This window comes from Chrysochloris asiatica, unplaced genomic scaffold, assembly GCF_000296735.1.
Source record: "Chrysochloris asiatica unplaced genomic scaffold, ChrAsi1.0 scaffold00003, whole genome shotgun sequence".
NCBI lineage: Eukaryota > Metazoa > Chordata > Mammalia > Afrosoricida > Chrysochloridae > Chrysochloris > Chrysochloris asiatica.
In genome coordinates this window covers 29,588,529-29,593,205 of record NW_006408521.1, presented here as the reverse complement: position 1 = coordinate 29,593,205, position 4,677 = coordinate 29,588,529, and the positions used below count along the sequence as shown (strand labels likewise).

At 45.7% G+C, this 4,677-nt stretch overlaps 1 pseudogene; it reads left to right on the top strand.

The window, feature by feature from the left end:
• Positions 1 to 429: 429 nt before the first annotated feature.
• LOC102831769 lies at positions 430 to 2,816 on the top strand (annotated as a pseudogene).
• The last annotated feature ends 1,861 nt before the right edge of the window (positions 2,817 to 4,677 follow it).

Sequence of the window (4,677 nt, the reverse complement as noted above, 5' to 3'; positions counted from 1 at the left end):
GACCAGACAGTTCAGAGCAGGAGGGATGGGCAGGGTGGGCCTTGAATCTGGGCTCTGCTGTGCTGTGTAGCTTTTTGTTTTGCTTCCACATGCATAAATAACATGAGACCCATGTATTAGGACTGCCCCAGACTCCAGTGAGACTGATGGGAACTTCCCTCCCAGGGGTGCCTTCAGTGGGTGCTCACGCCCAACCCAGTTCCTTCACCCACCCCCAATGACATGGGGTCGTCTGTAACTTAGATTTGTACTGTAATGTTTACAAGTATTAAACCTTATCCACACACACAAAAAAGATAATGAAAAATTCCTACTTTTTGGGGTTCCCTCATATTTGCATAGTTCCACCTAGTCTTTTGTTGGAAGTTATAAAGCCATGGCTAGAAAGGCCATATAAAAAGGATTCATTGTGATTCTAGTGAGAAATCCAAAGGCTTTGGCTTTGTGAGTTACAAAAAAAAAACAAACCCACGAAGATGCCAATAAGGCTATGGAAGATATGAATGGAAAATAAATCAGTGGGAACATCATCTTCCTAGATCTTGCACAGAAGAAAGCTGAATGGCAGCCTTGAGTTAAAACAGAAATTTGAGCAGCTGAAACAAGAAATAATTAGTCAATATCAGGGGGTGAATCTTTACATTATGAACTTAGATGGCATCATTGATAATAAGGAGGACAGCGTTTTCTCCTTTTGAGTCAATCACCAACACTAAGTTGATACTGGAGGATGGTAGAAGCAAAGGGTTTGTCTTCATTTGCTTCTCATCTCCTGAAGAGGCAACCACAGCAGCCATGGAGATAAGTGGATGCCTTGTAGGGTGTAAGTCACTCTATGTTGCTCTGGTCCAGAGGAAGGGAGAGAGAAATGCTCACCTGATCTATCAGGTGGCAGTAATGCACGCACTCCCTGCCAAAGCCATCTTAAATTCATTTCAGCTTGCAGCTGGTGGCTACTTTGTGCCAGGAGTTCCACAGGCTCAGGGAAATTTTTCTTATTATACATCTAACCAATTAGCATTGTGGTGGTGGTTATATGCTGTGGAGTCTGCTATTTGCCAGTCTGGGCCTTGCCCAACTCTTCACCATCTGGCTCCAACTGGTAATGTTCTGGCCTCTCATATCCTCCCTACTACTATTCAAGTGTCAGTTCTGAGTGCCCAGACCACCTGGCTATTGACCTTATGGGGGCTGGTGTTGCCCAGCAAGAGCTGACTAACAGCTGCCAGTCTGGATGCGTTCCCATAACTGTGCAGAACTTAAGCACCTCCGGCTGCTGGAGCTGCTTCTGCTCCTTAGGCTGTGACACCACATAATTATGCCTACAGTATCTGCAGCCCTCATCCAGTGATTCAGCCTCTGCAGGCCCCCTGCTTACAGTCCATGTACAGGGGCAGGAGGCCCTGAGCACCTTCACAGTGGCCTAAGGCATGCCCACAGGAGTAGAAGCAGATGCTGAGAGACCAGGAAGCTCATCCAAACAGTGCATGCAAACCTCGCTGGGAGGATTCCAGGGATGCTGCTGGAGATGAACAATTTCCAGCATCTGCACATGTTGGAGTCTCTCTGTTCCAAGGTGGACGAAGCTATGGAGGTTCCCCAGGATCATCATGCCAAGAAAAAAGCCGCCCAGGAGTGGATGCTGCTCCTGCTGTGTGTCCATAGGTATGTTCTGACTCATAGTTCTGGTGAGGCGCGGTGGGTTAATGCTGCTGGACTACAAGGTCGGTTTGAATCGTAAGATCGGCAGTACAAGCTCATAAGCTGCTTCTTGGAAACCCTATATGGGGTTGCTATGAGTCGGAACCGGCTGGACAGCATTTAACAACAATCACCCTGTATAAGGGTTTCTGAGGCTTGATTTATGGGAGCAGAAAACCTCATCTTTCTCAAGGAGCGGCTGGTTGATTCAAACTGCTGACCTTGCTGTTAGCTGCCCTACGTGTAGCCCACTACACTACTAGGGATCATTGCTGCACCTCTTGTTGTTGTAGTGGTTAAGTGCCGTCGAGTCGGTTCCAAACCATAGCAACCCTGCATAGGGTTTCTGGGGAGCTTTCAGTGAGTCTAATCTGCTGACCTTGCGATGCAAACCAACCTTGAGGTCGAGTGTTTATCCTGTGGTGTCATACCTTTTATACAAGGAAAAAACGACTCAAAAGCCATATTACTTCTCCTGGCTTTCAGTTCAAGTTTGAGGACCTCTGAGCTTCTCCTATGGAGCTCAATATCAAAAACCACAAATTGCTAATTGGTCATTTCATATCAAAGGGTCACATCTGGTGGTGGTGTGCTGTGAAATCGGTTCTGATTCATATAGCAACCCTGATTAGGGTTTCCGAGGCTGTAAATTTTTACAGGCGAAGAAAGCCTTTTTTCTCACTCAGAGTGGGTGATAGTTTTTCAGTTAATATGAATATATTCTCTGGGTTCTGTAGTAGCCAAAACAATGTTAAATTTCTTTTCTATTGTTGTTAAGTGCCGTGAGTCGGTTCCGACTCATAGCAAGGGTTTTAATTCCAAACTGCACCCGCCCCCCCTCGCCCAGCAAATTGGTTGTACTTGATGTACCCAAGTCTTAGGTTTCTCAGTAAAGAGGGGAGAGGTCTTGATTAAAAACATTAAAATAATGATTCCTCGCACCCTGTGTCTTTAAAATCCAGGACTCGAATGATGTTATCAGGATCAGGGCCCAGTTTCTTTCTCGACCCCTGAGCTTTACTTGTTCTGCGGCTCTTATCTGCAGAAAGGCCTTCGCCTCACAACCCAGGCTGCAGATTTCTGTCCTGGAGAAGGAAAGCACTTCATTCCATTAAATGAGACCCAAGTCTTGGTTCCCATTGGCCCAAATTGGGTCACATGGGTACCCCAAGCCAATCATTAGATCCAGGTAGATAACAGCTGATTGCTTTAGGCCTAAATCCCCCCCACCCACCCCCACACACCTGAAGAAGCTAGAAGGGAGTCAGTTTCTCCAGAACTATTTTACTATTGACTATAAGGAGCTCTGGTAGCGTAGTGGTTACGAATCGGGCTGCAAACCTTAAGGTCAGCGGTTCGAAACTACCAGCCGCTCCCCGGGAGAAAGATGAGGCTTTCTACTCCCGTAAAGATTTACACCCTCGGAAACCCTGTACAGGGTCGCTATGGGTCGGAACCGACTCGACGGCACTTAACAACAACAATTGACAGTAGGCAAGATGTGGGAGCCACACAGAAACTGGTGGCTGTTATTGGAGGCAGGATGAGGAATGCAAAGAAACTCACTGCTTGGTCCTTATTTATCTTTTTGCCTGAAAAAGGTCTCATTTTGTGCTGAAAACGTCCTGTATGCTTGCTAAGGGCCAAGTGCCTGAAAAGTTAAGGTGCAGGCTTCCTCATGTTCCAGACTTTGACTTGAGCTTAGTTTTCAACTCATCCCAGGTGTGACCAGATCTATTTTGGGGAGTGGGAACAGGTGGTGACACTGGTCAGTCTCATGGGGTCATGGGGTCCAACATTAAGCTTCAGGCAGGGGTGAGGTCAGTCCATGTAAGTAGCTTTCAGAACCTCCTCAGGTGCTAGGATTTAGAGGAGGAACAAGGTGATAGTGGTGGTTGTGTGCCACACAGTTTCCGGCTCATAACGACCCTGTACAGGGTTTCTGAGGCTATAAATCTTTATGGGAGCAGAAAGCCTCATCTTTCTCCCAAAGAGCAACTGGTAGATTCGAACTTCTGACTTTTGCAGTTAGTAGCCCGGTTCACAATCCACTACGCTACCAGTTGTTGTTGTTATGTGCCGTGGAGTTGGTTCTGACTCATAGCAACCCTGTACAGGGTTTCCAAGGTTGTAAATCTTTACGGGAGCAGAAAGCCTCATCTTTCACCCATGAAACAGCTGGTAGTTTCGAACTGCTGACCTTGAGGTTCACAGCCCTATTCTTAACCACTACGCTACCAGTGGGGATATTTATTTTTACCCCATTGCTTCTGTAACAAATTATCACAAGCTTAATGGCTTAAAACAATACACATTATTTTATAGTTAGAGAATCAGAAGTCCAAAATGGGTCTCATTTGCTAAAATCAAGGTGATGGTAAGGCTGTGTCCCTTTCTGCAGGTTCTACGGGAACCTTTTTCTTTCTGTGGTTGTGTTTTGTTTTGTTTTTCAATTGTGATTTGGATGAAAGTTGGCCTTCCATTTAACCATTCCTACATATTTTGTTTTGTGACACTGATTACAATTTCCATAATGTAACAGCATTCTTCCCACTTCCACCCTGTGTTTCCCATTTCCATTTGTTCTTCTTTCCTCTTCCAGCCTTTTGAGTTTTATCACTGGGCAAATGCTGCCCTTATGATCTGTGTCTGATTGTTCTAAGGCGTGCATACCTCATTGGTGTTATTGTTCACCTTATCAAGCTCTCTAGAGTTTGGCTGAAAGTTGAGCCACAGGAATGAGTTCCAGACTTGAAGCACATAGTCTCGGAGATTCCATTAATCTTTTCTCAGGCCAGTAAGCTAGGAGTTTTTTAACATTTTGATTTTAGTTTCACCTTTTTCTCCCTCTCTGTCCAGGACCTCCTATTGTGATCCCTTTCAGAGCGGTCAACAGTGGTAGCCAGGTACCACCTAGTTTTACTGGTTTCAGGGTAGTTAAGGCTGGGCTTCATGGGGTCCTTTAATCCTTTGAAC